Source organism: Rhinoraja longicauda, chromosome 11, assembly GCF_053455715.1.
Source record: "Rhinoraja longicauda isolate Sanriku21f chromosome 11, sRhiLon1.1, whole genome shotgun sequence".
NCBI lineage: Eukaryota > Metazoa > Chordata > Chondrichthyes > Rajiformes > Arhynchobatidae > Rhinoraja > Rhinoraja longicauda.
The window spans coordinates 21,765,626-21,784,859 of record NC_135963.1 but is presented as its reverse complement, the minus strand read 5'-3'; positions in this window follow the sequence as shown (position 1 = coordinate 21,784,859).

The window sequence follows — 19,234 nt, the reverse complement described above, 5'->3', positions numbered from 1 at the left end:
GACCGCGCTTTTGCGGTTGCAGCTCCTAGACTGTGGAACAGCATCCCTCTCCCCATCAGAACTGCCCCCTCCATCGACTCCTTTAAGTCCAGGCTCAAAACCTATTTCTACTCCCTAGCATTCGAGGCCCTCTGAGGGGGCGCTGTGAACTGTTTATGTATGTGCTGTTATGTTTGTGTGCCATTGTATGTTCGTTCTTAGTACCTGAACTGATGTAATGCACTTTGGTCAACGTGGGTTGTTTTTAAATGTGCTATGCAAATAAAATTGACTTGACTTGACTTGACTTGACTTGTGAATTCACAAAAGATAGCAGTTCCCATATGTTCCCAAAAATAATATGCCAGAAAAATTATCTGCACAAACTGGCAATTTTATTTCTCCCTTAACTGAGGAAAAAGACCAAATTGTAGGATACCTGGGTCTGAGTTGAAATATTACCGGTTCCACCCTAGCTACAGACTGTCTCAGGAGTTCCCCAGAAGTTGGGGAGGTGGGGCTGGAGACATGCAGAAAAACATTGACGAAATTGTGATGCATGATTATCCTGAACCGGTTTGATCGCACGCAGGCTGCACCTGAAATTTATTCATGTGTTTTGTTATGAAAATTGCAGAATGCAACCAGTGCCAAATTCACTCCTTACCAGATTAGTACATTCCCTCAGGGTCTGGCTTCAGGAATTCCAGCATCAACTAAACAAACCTGATGCTGATCGCGGCTGCAACTATACGTCTTAAAGGGCAGTGATTCATTGTCTCTAACTAATCCTGAAGTCACAAGAACTTGAATGAGGAAGCGATACGATATCCAATGCTGATATTGTTCTACATTTCTCAGGGGATGAGCAGAGAGAAATACAGAGACTTCTTGACTGCTGAGAGGCTTAGGAAGACAACCATGTTTGTTATGTAATGTCAATGGAAGAGGGAGGTTACAGAGGTCAATGCTTGGTGTGGAGCATGCAGACTGTGAATGAAGCATCGGAAAAAAAAGTTACCAACCTCACACACTGGTCAAGGCCAATATTTGCACCGCTAATCTCTCACACGGCTCCACGCTGTTCACCTTAATGCTCACCTAACCATAACCTCTGTCAAATAAAACTCCTCCTAACATGAATACAACACAAACATCCAGTTAGTTCTGCCATTCACTAAAGTCATGGTTGATTCTGTGCTTTGTCTAATTTGCCACTTCATCTATAAAGCCTTAGTGTCCAGACATCTATTGATCTCAACCTTTCATATTCACAACTGAGGTGGAGAATTGTAAATAGTTACATGGCTCTTTATAAAGAAATTTCTCCTTGTTTCAGACCACAGTTGTTGGCATGTTATCCGTAGACAAAGGACCACCCCCCCCCCCCCCCCCCAGTTCTAGGCCTTACAACTAAGAGAAAGAGCCTCATGTCATTTTACTTGTCATTCACTCTCAGAATCTAGTACATTTCAATGAGATCGCATCTCATACTTATAGACTTCAATGAATACAATCTCAATCTCTCTTCAAAGATATTGGTATAGGTTTTTATTATTATGATTATTATTATTATGATTATGATGATGATGATGATGATGATGATAATGATGATGATGATGATGATTATTATTATTATTATTATTATTATTATTGTTATTATTTGTACTGAGATACAATAAAAACCTTTAGTTTGCATGCTAAGGAAGGCCATACCCCACATGAGTGCAATTATGCCATACATGAGTACACTGGGTGGCACTAGCAATGGCTGCCTCGCCAACAGTCTGTCTCTTCCTTCTTTGTTGTTTCATAGTATGTGTTAAATGTATGTTTTAGTGTTCTTTAGCTGGTTTTATGTGGGGAGGGGGGGTTTTGGGGAAACCTTTTAAAAATCTCTTATCTCGATGGAGATACGATTTTTTTCCGTATCATATCTCCATCCGGCCTAACAACGAGGAGTTGGGGCCCTTTGCTGGAGACCGGCTTCGGGGTCTCCAACCGCAGGAGTCTGTGGACTTTAACATCATGGAGCTCGCGGTCCCTGGTTAGAGACTGACTTTGGGAGCTCCAAGCCGCAGGAGCTTCGACCGCCCCAACACTGGACCTTCGATCGCCCCGATGCGGGGGCTTCGATCGCCAGCTGCGGGAGCTTTGATCTACCCGACTGCGGATGGTTCGACTGCCCTGACCGCGGGAGAAAAATGAGGGAAGAAGATTAGACTTTATTGCCTTCCTTCACAGTGAGGGATGTGGGGTATCCGCTGTGGTGGATGTGTATGTTAACTTTTATGTAGTTGTGTGTCTTGTTACTTTTTTTTAGTATGGCTGTATGGTAATACAAATATCACTGTGCCTTAATTGGTACACATGGCAATAAAAGACCTTTGATACCTTTGAATATGGGGAGAAGGCAGGAGAATGGGGTTAGGAGGGAGAGATAGATCAGCCATGATTGAATGGCAGAGTAGACAATGGGCCGAATGGCCTTATGACTTTAATAGATGGTGCAAACAATAAAATAAACAGAATACAGAATATAGTGTAATGACTACAGAGAAAGTGCAGATAAAAAAGTGCAAAGTCCATAATGTGGTTGATTTCAAGAATGGGATTACATCCTTTGCACATACGAAGTCTGTTCAAGAATCCAAGAAGGTATTCTCGATTCTGGTGGTGCATGCTTCCAAGGTTTTGTATCTTCGGCCCAACAGGAGAGGGAAGAATAGAGAATGGCTGGGGTTGAGCTTTCCTGAGATGACGTGGTGTAGAAGGAGTTGATGGGGGTCAGGCTGGTTTGAGTAATGGACTGGGCTGCATCTAGAAATCTATCATTTCTGCGGTTGAGGGCAGAGCATTTGCCGTACCAAGCTGCAATGTGTAGTTTGCTTTTCTTGTAGAAATAGTTAAGAGGCATTTGACATGCCTAATTTTGTTAGACTTCTGAAGAAGTAGAGACGTTGGTGCACTTTCTTGGCCATAGCTTTGGTCTGGTTGGACCAGGTCAACGATCAACCACTCTCATTCTGGAATCATTCTGGAGAATTGTGTGGCATATAGTGGAATTTGAGCTTCCATCACAGCTGAAAGACAGATTCAACATATTTCTGATGCATGAATCTCATGTTGACGAATGGATAGCATTCTGATTATCCATGCATTACAGTATTGCATTGTCTGCGCATATATGTGTGACCTAGCATGATTTCCAATATTTATTTACAAGCATTTTTATTTCACTATATTGTTATTATTATGTTTGAACATTTTACCATTGTTCCAAGAATGACCAACTAAATAGTGGTGAATGTCCATTTTAAATGAGTGTTATTAATATTTATTGTACTGTATGTCAGAATGCCTGAAATGGCCTGTGGAATGGATCTAACTCCATGTTAATTTTTAGAAGTAAAACCTATTTGATTGCAGTCCAGTCTTGTTCTCTGATAATAATTCCATTCTGGCATCTCCTGCTTTTGTATGCCTGAAAGCTGATGCATACATTTGTTGGGAGGAAAGTAGATCAATGTAGAGCCCACAATGCAATGTACGTGTGAAATAAGAATGGAAAAGAGCATCGGCCATTGATCGGTGTTCTTTAGCTGCCAAGAGGATTACCCATGAGTAATATGAAGCTATTAATTATTTCTTTGAGTAGTAGCATGTGAAATGATCTGTGAAACCACTCGTCCTAACTTACAGAAGGCACATTTGACGGAGTCTGAACATGCTTTGTTATGGTCAGGTAGTAGCAGGATCAAAACTTACCACATTCATTAGTTTTAAAAATTCATTTCTGGTAAGCTTTTGTATTTCCAGCTTCACTTTCCTTTTCCTAAGTATACATTATGACGTAAAATCATGTTCCTATTGTGCTTAATTTGTCTCCTTTGTTGCACCTCATTTTGAATGTAAGTTTCATAATTTGCTTTTATTTTACTTTTAACATGTTTCTTTATATTCGATGTTGCTGACATCTGATTAGGCAGCTATTTAGTTCATTTTCATGAACAATTGTCAATTAATGATAAATAACAAGTTAAATAAGAAATCCTATTCCTTAGAGCCTTGAATGAATCTTTGATTGAAAGTCAAGAAAAATGTAATTGTCCCATAATAACTATCAATATCCTCTGCTGTCATTCCTTTAAACTTCTTCAGAATAAGACAGAAAATTCAATTTTGATCACAATTGTGCTACAGCAGAATGAAGTATTAACATCCATGGCTGCTATAACTTTCTTGATAGTTGGTGTTTCAAAGGTGTTTGATTGCAGCGCTATCTAAACCAAAGTTTGAAAATGTTTTTGTAATTGCAGTGGTGTATTGTACAATGACCGAAATAGATGTTGGCGGCATACACCAAATATATTTTTTAAAGAGAGTCACTCTACATTCATTATTTATCGAAATATCCAAGAACAACAGTCAATACATTTTAGGTGGGACATAGTATATGATTTACAGCAAACAGACTATTACACAGCAAACAAATTCAGCTTACTCAGGAAAAGAGAGATTATTTAAAAGGAGAGGAAACAAAATGGAACATGAACTTCAGTAACTTAAGTAACTTCTCTCAACAAAATCAGGATTATTTTCCCATAAAATTACTGTGGGAAGAATTGTTGCGAGAAGGTGCAGATCCTTATCAATTTTGAATGAATAAAATTAATCTCAATCATTTCCAACAGTTTGATTACTGAAATTGATTGATGGAATAATTGTCTGAACATCTCCACTCAGCCTTCCTTTAGCACTTTCTCCAATTAGTCAAATGGACTCCATCTTGGAATATGCACTTCAAGAATCGATGGTCAGCAAGGAATGTATTTAGTTTTGGGCCTTTTTCGATCCCTGGTGCTCATCAGAAAAGTGACAAGTTTTGGTCATGTTATGGCGAGTCTGGAAGCTTGTTCTTTGTTAAAGAAGTTTATTGCGGCAGTAATATTCGATTACAAAGTATAACAAACGGATTTACAGACAGCCATTAAATCAAACTGTTCGCTTCGAAGTTCTCTTCCCACTGACTGGTTTTGGGCGCCAAAACCACCACCTGACCTAGCTGGCCAATCCGAGTGTTCGACTCTCAGGACCAATCTCTCTGGTCGCTACATGACCCCCCCAGAACCCGAGGTACGGAATCTAGCAGGGAGCCGGACTTCGCGACCAGAACGGGTAAGGAGAAGGGCTGCAGGCACCACAGGAGCAGGGGGTCCCGGGTCAGGTGGAACTGCAGGAGGGCGGCCCCGCCGAGGCGGCTGACCGACCAGGACAGGGCGGTCCTGATCCAAGTGTGCAGGTTTGAGCCTGGACACAGAGACGAGCTCACACCTGCCCCCAACATCTAAGGTGAAGGTGACCGTCCCTTTAAGCAACATGCGGAACGGTCCCTCATAGACCCTCTGTAACGGGGAACGATGGGCATCTCTACGCAGAAACACAAATTCACAGTCCTTCAAGGCAGTTGGTTCATGCACCATGGAACACCCGTGACGTGAAGTAGGAACCGGAGCCAGGGAACCCACTCGCGCCCGGAGGGATGCTAAAGCCGACGGAACCGAGGGCTGCTGACCAGAGGACTCCGGAAGGAAATCCCCGGGCACTCTGAGTGGCGAGCCATATACCAGTTCCGCGGACGAAGTTCCGAGGTCCTGCTTAAGAGCCGTACGGATGCCCAAAAGGACCCAGGGGAGCTGGTCTACCCAGTCAGGGCCGCCCAGCCGCGCACTGAGGGCCGCCTTAAGCTGCCGGTGGAACCTCTCCACGAGCCCATTAGCCTGTGGGTGGTACGCCGTGGTCTGCTGCAACCGGGAACCGTACAGCTCCGCTAACATAGCCCAAAGGGTAGAGGTGAACTGGGGCCCCCGGTCGGTGGTAATAATGGACGGAACACCGAACCGGCCACCCAATGGAGGGCCAGGACCCGGGCACAAGAGGCGGCAGAGGTGTCGGACAACGGGAAAGCCACCGGCCAACGGGTAAACCGGTCAACCGCCGTGAGTAGGTGAGTGTAGCCCCTGGAGGAAGGCAAGGGTCCAACTAAATCAACGTGTATATGGAAAAAACGGACCGCAGGGACCTCAAACTCCTGTACCGGAGGTTGGACATGCCTGTGAACTTTAGCGGTTTGGCAGGGAACACAGGAACGGGCCCAAGCGGCTACCTGCTTGCGCAGGCCGTGCCACACAAACCTATCGGCTACCAAGGAAGAGGTGGAGCGGATGGACGGGTGCGCCAGCCCATGAATGACATCAAACACCCGGCGCTGAAGGGCGGCCGGCACCACCGGCCTAGGGCGGGGAAGGGAAACATCACACCAGACTTTGTACTCGCAGGCCCGCAAGCCACTTGGGCCAACTTCAACCCCGAAGTGGCGGACTGGTACGCTGAGGCAGTGTCTGCCAGGCGCTGTGCCTCCGCAAGCTCCTGGAAATCCACCTCGCATTCCACCGCTGAAATTGGGGAAACGGCTGGCCGGGACAGGGCGTCAGCAACGGCATTAAGCTTACCCGCGACATGTCGAACATCGGTAGTAAACTCTGAGATGGCAGTCAGGTGCCGCTGCTGGCGGGCCGACCATGAGTCGGATACTTTCGAAAAAGCAAAAGTCAACGGTTTGTGGTCCGTAAAGGCCACAAATGGGCGGCCTACTAAAAAATACCTAAAGTGGCGGACAGCTAAATAGAGAGCCAGAAGCTCTCGGTCAAAAGCGCAATACTTCAGCTCAGCCGTGTTAAGCTGTCGGCTGAAAAACGCCAAAGGCTGCCAACTGCCATCTACATGCTGTTCTAAAACCCTTCCAACCACCACGTCCGACGCATCGACCGTCAGGGCCGTGGGGGCGGAGGCGCTCGGGTGGACCAGCATGGTGGCGTCTGCCAGAGCCACTTTAGCTGCCTCAAAGGCCGTTTCAGCGGCCGCCGACCACTCCAACTCGACAGGTTTGCCTGCGAGACACTGGAAGAGTGGACGCATGACCCGTGCCGCTGCCGGCACGAACCTGTGATAGAAATTCACCATACCCACGAACTCCTGCAACCCCTTTACTGTCGTGGGCCGCGGGAAGGCACCAATCGCCTCCACCTTGTCCGGCAACGGAGTGGCACCAGCTGAGGTGATCCGGTGTCCTAAGAAATCAATAGAGTGGAGGCCAAATTGACACTTGTTGGGGTGTATGATGAGCCCGTGGTCTTGGAGTCGCTTGAACACCGTCCGCAAATGGACAAGGTGGTCTCGCACCGAGCGACTGGCGACCAGGATATCGTCCAAATAAATGAAAACAAAAGACAAATCTCGACCCACACGGTCCATCAGCCGCTGGAACGCCTGTGCCGCGTTTTTTAAACCGAAAGGCATATGCAACCATTCGAACTACCCGAACGGAGTGATCGTGGCAGTCTTTGGAATGTCTCCCGGATGCACAGGGATCTGGTGGTAGCCCCGCACCAAGTCAATTTTGGAGAACACTACTGCACCTTCCTGCCCGGACGAGAAATCCTGGATGTGCGGTATGGGATAGCGGTCCGCCGTGGTGACGGCGTTAAGGCGCCAGTAATCTCCACATGGCCTCCACCCCCAGATGCTTTGGAGACCATATGCAATGGAGAGGCCCACGGGCTGTCGGACCGACGGACAATGCCCATTTGTTCCATCTTCTGGAATTCTTCCCGCGCCACCTTGAGTTTGTCCGGCGGCAACCTCCGGGCCCGCGCGAAAACGGGGGGCCCCTCGGTGGGAATGTGATGGACAATGCCGTGCCTTGCAGAAGGGGCGTCGAACCGCTGAACGAGCAGCTCCGGAAACTCAGCCAGGACCGCAGCATACGGGTCGGAGGCCGCGACGACGGCCTGGACAGTCGGGCTGGGTGGGGTGGCCGGCGGTGGAGCGGCGGGCTCATCGCTGCTAGCGGAGGGTCGAAGGCCTTTACCTCGGACATCGGGAACTAGCGAAAAGGCCCAGAGGAAATCTGCGCCCAGGATCGCTTGACCAACTTCCGCGACGATAAACGTCCATTCGTACATGCGGGTGCCTAAGGACAGAGACATTTCCCGTGTACCATACGTGCAAATGGGGCTACCGTTAACTGCGATGAGGGTAGGCCCTTTCTTACCCGATCGTGCTTCAAGGTCGGTTGGCAGTACGATGCTGACTATGGCTCCCGTGTCGACCAAGAATTCTGTGTCCGTGAATCGATCTCGGACATAGAGGCGTCTGTTCTGGCCAATTGCAACTGCCTCTATGTACGATCGGCCGAGGCATTTCCCGAGAAGGTGCAAGGCGAGCGGCAGTTGCGGGCTTCTCCACCCCATCTCAGATGATAATAACACCAGCCACGCTTGTGCGGATCCTTTTGGCGGGCTGGGTCCTTTTGGCGGGCTTTTGGAGAATTGGCGGGAGTCGCGGCGCCATCTTGGTGCCGTTGCGGGCTGCCCGATGGTGCCGAGACCTTGTTGATCGAACTATGTTTCTTCGATTTGGACGCCATAAGCGCATCGGCTTTCTCCGCGTATGCCACGGGGTCCTTAAAAGAACAATCCGTGAGCATAAGCCTAACGTCTTCTGGCAGTTGCTCTCGAAATGCCTGCTCGAACATGAGGCAATCCTTTGTGCTCACTTGCCAGCGCCAACATTTCAGCCATGAGGGCGGACGGCAGCTGATCTCCGAGATCCGGTAGGTGCATAAGCCTCGCAGCTCGATCATGCCTACTGAATCTGAAGGTTCGAAGCATGAGTACTTTCAGCGCCTCGTACTTGCCGTCTGCCGGAGCGGAGGTGATGAACTGCATCACCCACGCAGACGTCTCAGGTGGTAGGGCGCTGACCAGGTAATAATACTTTGTCTCGTCCACTGAGATGTTCTTTAGGTGGAACTGGGCTTCCGCATGGGCAAACCAAAGGTGGGGTTGATGTGCCCAAAACGGAGGAAGATGAATGCTGACCGCGTTTAGCTGCGGTACGCCGGGCACTGGAGCCGCAGGAGGAGCACCTTGTTCATCCATGGTAGATGATCGGCTAGATCACGTCGGGGTCACCAATATGGTGAGTCTGGAAGCTTGTTCTTTGTTAAAGAAGTTTATTGCGGCAGCAATATTCGATTACAAAGTATAACAAACAGATTTACAGACAACCATTAAATCAAACTGTTCGCTTCGAAGTTCTCTTCCCACTGACTGGTTTTGGGTGCCAAAACCACCACCTGACCTAGCTGGCCAATCCGAGGGTTCGACTCTCAGGACCAATCTCTATGGTCGCTACAATGTGATGTAGGCAAGCTGAATGGAGAAAACTTGGTAAAGTGGTTCGAAGCAGGTGTTTAACTGCAGACAGTGGATAAATAGGATTTAATAAATCACAGGTATGTCTCCGGAGCAGCATTGGGATGGATTGACACAGCTGTTCTATTGAATCATTCAGTGTTGATACCAGCTAGATGACTCTTGGCTGATTGGTTTCTATTCATGGCAACCAGACTCTTTCCCCTATTTTGTTTGCTAGTCTTCTCTTAAGTAATTCACTGCTTCTTTTTTAATAAGAGGTTAGGTGGAGGTAAGCTCCCTTCAGCTTATCTCCAGTATTATTCTTGGCTGCCTGCCAGAAAGCAAGTAAGTCAGTCTAAATTTCCCATATAATTTTCCTTCTGCATTATTTAATCACCATCTCTGCTCAAACTCATATGCATGCAGTAATCTAGCGGAGTTTGTTTTCACACTTCCCCTTAGAGAATAAAACAAATTAGTGTCAGATTAACTGCCTGACAGGGGATGATGTGATTGCTGTTCTGGCCAAATAGCATCAGGGGTAAAGTGGTGAGTCTTTTATGGCAGGAGGAGATTTATAGTTTTACACAAATGTCTGAACGTTAACCCAACGATCAGAGGTGAAACCCTAGTTTTCAATCACTAATTTGGCAAGAGCGGGGCTTGATCGTTGTACATTCGCTTTAGAGGTGCAACTGCTGCCACCATGCTAATAGTTCATTCCACACAATGATGATGCCTATCCATTTATTAGCACATTTTAGCTCGCTGAAGTCCTGAATAATGCAGTTTATTTTTAGTTTAGCGAAACAGCGTGGAAACAGGCCCTTCTGCCCACCAAGTCCGCAACGACCAGAGATCCCCGCGCATTAACACTACCCTACACATACGAGGGACAAGTTACACTTACACCAAGCCAATTAACCTAAAAATCTGTACTTCTTTGGAGTGTGGGAGGAAACCGAAGATCTCGGAGAAAACCCACGCAGGTCATGGGGAGAACGTAGAAACTCCAGACAGACAGCACCCATAGTTGGGATTGAACCAGGGTCTCCAGCACTGCAAGCATTGTAAGAGAGCAACTCTAGCTCTGTGCCACTATACCACCACTGAATAACCAAATTATGATTGTATTTCACACCTTGTGGACAAATAGTCAAAATATAACCAAATAGAGATACCTAATTTTCTGCTCCATTTGCTCCACAATCCAATGGACAAGTTTTAAACAATGAACACCTGCGAAATCAGATCATGTTACAGTACTTATTTCAGTTGTACACATTTACAAATGAAATTACCAGAGTTAAATGTGAAATCAATGATTTTTGGTTTGCTTCACATCATTACAGCAATGGAAGCAAGTGCTTCCCCATGCATGAATAGGTGACGTTTCAGGTCGGGATCCTTCCTCAGACCTGAAGCATCACCTATTGACATTCTCCAGAGATGACCCGCTGAGTTCCTCCTGCATTTTGTGTCCATTTTTGCAGTTCCATGTGTCTCCACTTCCTCTTGCACATTGCACTTGTGCATCTGACTTGATTTCTTCTTTGAATTGTATTGTTTCCTGTGCTCTGCTTCTTTCAGAACATTGTAACTGAAATTAGAGAGGAATTAGACCAAGCTACCCTTGAGAAATTGGTCTTTACAGCATAAAGATGAACCCCATACTTATGTTGTAAGACTTGGGCTTCATCCCACCCTGATCAACCCTTGCCTTGATCTCTCTGACGATTCAAGGTTCAGATCCTTACAATTGACTCAATCCCTGAACCCCATCAATCATCATGCTTCCCTCCCTCAAACTATTGATTCCCTCAGCAGCCTGCCGATCCCTTATTTAGGCTTTAATCGCTAATCAATCCACTTTTCTGGTTGTCACCCATGATCCCAGACTCCAGGTTCCAAGCTCCTATTAAATGTTTGTAGTCCCAGCTCTCAGTTCCACGCACATCTTTATCTCTACAAAATGCTTGCTTCGGTGCTACAGAAATTTGCGCAGGTGGGATCCTGACCAAAGTGGTGCTGCTGCAACTATTCAATGCATTCTGCAGATTACACTAGAATCTTGAAGTCTGCATTGCTAGTGCTTCATCAGTGCAATTCTTTTGTTCTACATTATACCTTCTCCAACCCATTGTACTCTGTCTTTAGTCCTCCATTAAATTTAGTTGTGAACTCAGTGGAACATTCAATCAAAACCAGTTACAGCACGACAATTTCATCCATTTTACAGTGATCCTTCTCCCCTGGGCTAACACTGTTTTGACAAATTGAACAATGGGCATATATTTGTTTGGCAGTTCTAAATGTATTACAATACGGCACACCCCGGGGTAATCATCCTACCATGGACTACGCAGAATACAAAAATAGCTTTGCAACTATTTCCTACGTAAAGAAGTTGAGGTGGGGACGGAGAAGCAATAATTGATGCCGCCTTATCTGAATGCACCTAAGACAAACCAGGTGTACCAAAGAAAACCTGCAGCATGTGTATTGCAGAGGAAATATTAAATTGAATCCTGAACTATATAAAACCCTTGCTAATGCCAGAGTAGGAAATGGAAAATATAATCACAAAATGTGCGAAGTGAATAATATTCCTTTTTTTCAGCATTGTCATCTTTCATTTAACGAAACGTAAAATGTTGAACAACATAATATGCAGTAAATAAGAGAAACCGGGCTGATTGAATATATAGTTTAGCTCAGGTATTGTTATGTTTTAAACTTATAAATTCAGGAAGGTGCTAGTTTTGCCACTGTCAGTGGAATTGGATTTGTCTAACTTCCTGCACTTCTTCCACTTGTCAGTCTAATGGTATATTTCAGCTGTTTTTTTTTTTTGACAGGACAGCTATCTAAAGCTGGAGCTAAAGTTTTCCCCCCCATGGTATAGCTATATTTTAATTGACTGAAAGTAATTCACGCTTCTTTCTTTCGCGCTTATTGTTGAATAGACCTATTATTTCTTATATGTGTGGAATTAAGAGCTTACTGTTGTGTCTGCAGTGATGGACAGTTTTGGAACTTAAGGTGATATTAAGGAACACATCATCCAAAGATTGTTTTGGACATACACAGAAATGAGAACAAAATTATGCAGTTTATAATAAAATGATTGATTTTTCTTAGCTGCACTCTCCCAACAATTTGAGATTGAGCCAGTTAAACCTGTTTGGGAAGCTAAGGACATAAAATAAGAACTTAAAAAGAATAGGAGCAGGTGGGGGCCACATGGCCCTTGAAAGCTGCTCTATAATTCAAAAAAGAATGACTGATATTCTCCCTCAGCAACATCTTTCTACCTTTTCCTCAAATACTTTGAATCCCTTAACATCTTCAAAGGTTCAACATCCTTGTGATAAAGAAATTCCTCCACATCTCAGTCCTGATGGTCTACTTCTCATTCTGAAATAATAACCCAAGGTTTTGGACTCCTCAGCCTGGGAAACTTCCAGTCTGTTGAGTCTTTGTAAGCATTTGTGAACTCCATTGAGATCTCCTCACATACGGCAAAATCCAGAAAATATAGGCCGAGTCTACTCAGTGTCTCCTCACGTGGCAAACAGGCTATTCCATTCACCAGCTGAGCGAACCATTGCCGTACCTCTCCTATGGAAAGTAAATCCCTTTTAAGGTAAGTCAATTAAAACTGTACACAATACTCTAGGTGTGTTGTCACCAAGGCTCAAATTGCAATAGGAAATCTCTAGATAGACACAAAAAGCTGGAGTAACTCAGCGAGACAGGCAGCATCACTGAAGAGAAGAAATGGGTGACGTTTCGGGTCGATACTCTTCTTCAGACAGACTCCACTGCACTTAAATCCGTTCAGAATAAAGACATAATTTTTGTCTCTTGATTATTTGCTAAATTGTTTTTCCACAACTACAGGTCCCTTAGTACATCAGCAATCTGGGGGGATGGCATCTGCTGTGATATGACGCGCTTCAGTATCGATTATGTTTTTTGCAACCAAGGCTGGGCAAAAAGAACTCCGACAAAGAAACCCCACAATGCTTACTATTCAGTTAGATGTTGTTTTCCAAGCTGGCAGTAGTCCGTTTATTTGGTAATTGTGTCTAGATGTCTAATGATAGGTAATCTAGTGAGGGAATTATTGTATTAATCATATTACCAGATCCGTGAATTAATCAAGTTTTGGGACCCCTGGACAATGAGTCAAAACAGGGCGTTGAAAGAGTATTCTTGGGTTGCAAAATTAGTTTTTCAATTAGTGCTTCACATAAAAATTTCAAATCATAATTCAGCCTGATTTCATAAGTATGATTGCTACCTGGTAATATCTATATGGATAGCATATATTATTATATCATAATGATGTATCTTTTTCTGTATTGTTTGAAGGTGTATGGGGTTTGCAGGATGAGCCAGCATTTAATTGCCCATTCCTAATTGGCCGTAAGAAGGTGGCAGTGCGCTGCTTTCTTGAACACCCGCAATCCCTAAAGGAGGGAGTTCCAGTCCAAGCGACGGTGAATGAACGGCACTATTTTTGCAAATCAGGATGGTGTGTGACTTGGAGGGGAGCTCATTGATTGTAGTGGTCCCATGCTTTGACTCCCCATGTCCTTCTAGCAGGTAGAGGTCTTGAGATTGGAGATCATAGAGTAACAGCATGAAAATAGGCTCTTCAGGCCAACTTGCCCATGCTGACCAACATGTCCCATCTGTAGTAGTCCCATTTGTCTGCGTTTGGCCCATATCCCTCCAAACCTGTAAACCTGTGCTGTTTGAGAAGTCTTGATGAGTTGATGCAATGCATTCCGTGGATGAAACATGTAGATGCAGAGTTACATGAAGAAACAGATACATTTGCTTACAATAATCAAGAGGCCAAATAAAAAAATACATATTTTTAGACTTTAGACGTCGGAGATACAGCACGGAAACAGGCCCTTTGGCCCACCGGATCCCGCCGACCAAAGATCCCCGTACTATCCTAGACACTTGGGACAATTTACAGTTTACAGAAGCCAATTAACCTACAAACCTGTACATCTTTGGAGTGTGGGAGGAAACCGGAGAACCTGGAGAATACCCACGCGGTCATAGGAAGAACGTACAAACTCTGTACAGACAGCACCCGTAATTAGGATCAAACGTAGGTCTCTGGTGCTGCAAGGCAACAACTGCGCAACAGTGCCACTGTGCTGCCCGTATCCTACAAAGGAATCGCAGATATTTAATTTTGGTCTCAATGACATAGGGTTTAAAGAGCTATGATAACTTCAATATGCCAATTTTCCAACAAAGCAAAGTTTTAAACGTTTTAAGGTGGAATATGATCTCTGTAACAAATCTTCAGGGTTAGATAAAGTTGATTTATTTCCAACATAAACATAGTCATCAATCATCAAATATCTGTTTGTAAAATCTATCCACTTCTTTTTAATCCACTTAGGATCCAAATACTTCTGACAAATTTAAAGGTTAATTTCAAAATTGATTTAAACATTCTATGACACTTTAAGTCTAACTATATTTACTATGGATAGATGTCTATACTGTTTACTGCTGTGGACACATAAAATATAGAACAGAATACAGTACAGGAACAGGCCCATCAGCCCACAACATCTGTGCCAACCTCAATGCCACTTTAAACTAATCCCATCTGCCTGCACAAAGTCCATTTCTATTCATTACCTGCTCGTGTGTCTGTCTAACTGCTTGTTAAATGTTGCTATCGTATCTGCTTCTGCTACCTCTCCCCTGTCCCAGGAGGCATGTTACAGGTACCTACCAGTCTCTGTGTAAAAAGCTTCCCTCACAAATCTCTTTTAAACTTACACTCTTTCACCTTAAAGCTATGTCCTTTACTATTTGTCATTTACATTTTGGGATAAGATTCTGACTATTTATGCTATCTATGGCTCTCCTAATTTTATATATGGGTCATTTCAAACGTGTCATCCTTCAGTATCCTGTGTTCCAGTGAAAACAATTCAAGTTTGTCCAATCCAGGCAACATCCTGGTGAACCTCCTCTGCACACTCTCCAATGCCTCCACATCATTTCTGTCCTGTGATGATCAGAAGTACAAGTGTGGCACAGTAGTCCAAATGTGGCATATGCAGATTTTTGGATATTGTGTAAAAATCAAACATATTTAATAACGATTTCAATCAGAATGGGGGGGGGGGGGGGGGGGGCGACGACTTTCAGTAACATGATCTTTTGCAATAAAGTTTCAAGGTGGAATATGAAAAACTTCAAGGCTTCACACAAGGGACAATGTGATATTGTTTGAAAATGATTAAAATAGCATGAAGCAGACTGAGTCAACTTTGCTTTGATTTTTTAACGTTCGTACATGAAGTCACATTTACATGTTCCATTATTGTTATTATTCCAATCTTCAAAGCATTATTAATTGATACCTGCTACTCATGATCCATCAAATAGTCACAGTGTTATGTTGGAATTAACACGAGCAAAGTCTTGCCCCAATGAAAAGGAGGTCCAAGTCATTTGGACACTAAACTGTTGACTATTCATAGAATGTACACATATAGCGCAGTCCTTCCTCTTTACGCGGTATATATTACACCTCTATTTGTGCAAGGCCAAATACCAGTCACTCTTGTCAAGTGAAGGGAATTCAATTTCAAAGGCCTTTCATGCTCAACATCAGGGAAAAACAAGTAACAATAATAGCAGGAAAACGGGCCCAGTGCTATCATTGCCATAAAGAAATGCTGCAAGTTGCAAACCTGTGGTCTTCCACTTGTGTCTGTACACCTAGGTTTGGTAAGTTCCATTGACAGGAAATATTGTTTTAGTTTTTGCAGTGATTGGTTGTCACAGGATTGGCATATAAATCCCATCGTGAGGTGTTTGAAGATTATGCACTTTCTTGCAATCGGGTTTGGATACATTTTATGATAAATTTTAAACTCTCAGCCGAACTGTGGATCTTTTCTCAGAATTATTGCCTTCTGATAACAACCTTTGAAAATCATTTCCAGATTCATCAGCAATTTGAAGTGACAACAACGTAAGGCGATCCGTGCTTTAGGCACATTTGAAATTAAAAAAACAATTAAATGATATCTTAAACTTATAAAGTATTAGCCTAATTCCCAACGCAGATTCCACCAAAATTATTAATATTAATTTTCTGTGTACTAGTGGGTCAGATATCACATAAAAATCATTTATACACCTCCACCTCAGGCAATGTGGTAAGGGCAAGATGTTTGTCAAAGGTAAGGATTGTTTGCTTAAATTCCAGGGCTTTAAGCTTGGAGTACGATTTATGTGATATGTATCTATTCCATTAGGTATGAGGAAGACTTTATTACTTGGCCTTTAAAGGCCACATATGTCAAATTTTTTGAAATGTTTCTATTGTAAATTTTAAACAATAAAAATTTCAGAAGGTATTTCTTGGATGTTTAAAATGCATATTATATCAGGACTAAAAGAAGCAATGGTATTCCTCAAAGCAGACACTGTGTTTGTGACACGTAATTGTTTTTTTTAAACCCTTTTCTTGCTCCCTCCCTCCACGCCACACACTTTTCTCAGGAAACCTGCAGGACCACGTCGAATTGATTTAGTTATCAGCTTCCTCCTAGATACTACCACTCTCACAGGGTGATAGTAAAGAAACGTACAGCTTAGACACAATTACCAATAAATAATTTGAAAAATTGGAAGTTCGCCTTTTAGGAAAATAAAGTTGACTGCAATAAAGTGACGAAAAACATTAAACTAAAATAGATAATGGAAATAAAGGAACTTTGCTTTGGCCTTGACCTTCTAACTTCCTCACAATCTTACAGCACACTTTGGGGGAATTCCATTAAAGGAGTACTCCACCTCTGGACTCCATGTGGAGTTTGGCAGCAGAATATATAGACAGATTCAGCCTTTAGAATGCATGAATAGATCTGGGACTTCTGTATTTGACAGCGAATGCAGAAGTTAGGTTTTCTGCTCTTTAAGTGGCTAAACACCACTTGTTACAACTGACTCATTTTCCTGCAGTCCTATTTGGGCTTGAAGATGAAGGGGGTCACGTGAACTAGGTGTTCATAGGACCGTTTCATCTACCCATTGCAGATATACGAATGTAATATTTGTAAAAGTGGTTATTGCACAGTGAGGAAACTATGTTCAGTCATCACACGAAGGATGCTTTCCTTCATGTTGTATTGCATTACTATAGTGTTGAGTAAGATTGAAATAGAGCTGTTCTAGTAGCTCTAGTATCGATGAGGCCAAGTGTGCATCACTCCAGAACCAAACTCGCACATTCCAGGCATTGATATTGTACAGAAACAGGCCCTTTGGCCCACTGAGTCCATGCTAACCAGTGATCACCACTTACACTAACATTATCCTCTACTCCAGGGATAATTTTTACAGTTTTACCAAGCCAATTAACCTACAAACCTGTACATCTTTGGAGTGTGGGAGGAAGCCGGCACACCCTGTGAAACTCACATGGTTACAGGAAGAAAGTCCGAACTCCGAACTCCCATAGTCAGGATTGAACCTGGGTCTCTGGCGCTGTAAGGCAGCAACTCTGCTGTTGCGTCATTGAGCCGCCCAATAGCTTCTTCAAAGAAGAATATTAGAGAATAGGTTTTGCATTAAGATCCCAAACCTGGACTTTTACCAACTTTGCCTCTGCTAAACAAAACTGACCTCTGCCAATCAAGGTCAATGAAAACACCATAGAAAATGTGGACCACTTCCCACTTCTAGGGAGCGACTTATCAGCAAAAAGACAAGACATTTGCCTTACTTTCAGTGCATCAACACATATTTTGGCCATCTTAGTTTAGTTTAGTGATACAGTATGGAAACTGGCCCATTGGCCCACCAAGTTCCATGCTGACCAATGATCACCCATTCACAATAATTGTATATTATCCCACTTTCACATCCACTAACTACACTCTAGTGGTAATTTACAACGGCCAATTAGCCTACAAGCCCGCATTTCTTTGGGATGTGGGAGGAAAGCTGGAGCACCCGGAGGAAACCCACCCAGACAGACCCGGGTCTCTGGAGCTGTGAGGCGGTAGGTCTACCATCTGTGGCACTGTGCCTCTGAGGAGAATAGATCAAGGAACTGAACCCCGCATGAAGCTTATTGTTGACCGGTTAACTGTGATTTCTTCTCTCATTTGTGCTTCTGAAATGTGGACTGTCCACTGGAGTAATCTCAAAACACTGGAGAGAAATCACCAAGGCTATCTCTAAAAAAGCCTGCTAATCCACTGGCAGTATCCTATCCCATAGCAACAGTGCCATTAATAAAGCCCTAATTACAGTTGGATGGTTTCATTGGGAAGGCCACACGTTTCATGGCTAGACTCCGGAAAGAGATTAGCAAGTATGGAGATAATATAAAAGTGGGTGGTTTTGCAGATAGTGAAGATGGTTGTGAAAAATTGTGGCAGGATATTGATCGATTGGCCAGGTGGGCTGAGGAAAGGTCGATGAACATTTAACTTTCCCTGCTGACATGGTGGGCACATGTTTAACTGGTGTTAAATCTTCTGCAGTTGCGGTCAAACAGAAATATTGTTGGTTAGTGACACTATTTTGAATGGTTACTTAGTAAAGTTAATCTAGAGGGAATTCTTGAAAAAATGTCTTTAGGAAGTTGCTAATCAATATATTCTGTGGTTATATTCGTAGACGTGAGTAAAGAGTCAGCATGCAATTTACCGGTGAAGGCAATTTACCGGCGAGATGAGAAAACATTTCTTCACACAGAGAGTGGTGAGTCTGTGGAATTCTCTGCCACAGAAGGTAGTTGAGGCCAGTTCATTGGCTATATTTAAGAGGGAGTTAGATGTGGCCCTTGTGGCTAAAGGGATCAGGAGGTACGGAGAGAAGGCAGGTACAGGTTACTGAGCTGGATGATCAGCCATGATCATATTGAATGGCAGTGCAGGCTCGAAGGGCCGAATGGCCTACTCCTGCACCTATTTTCTATGTTT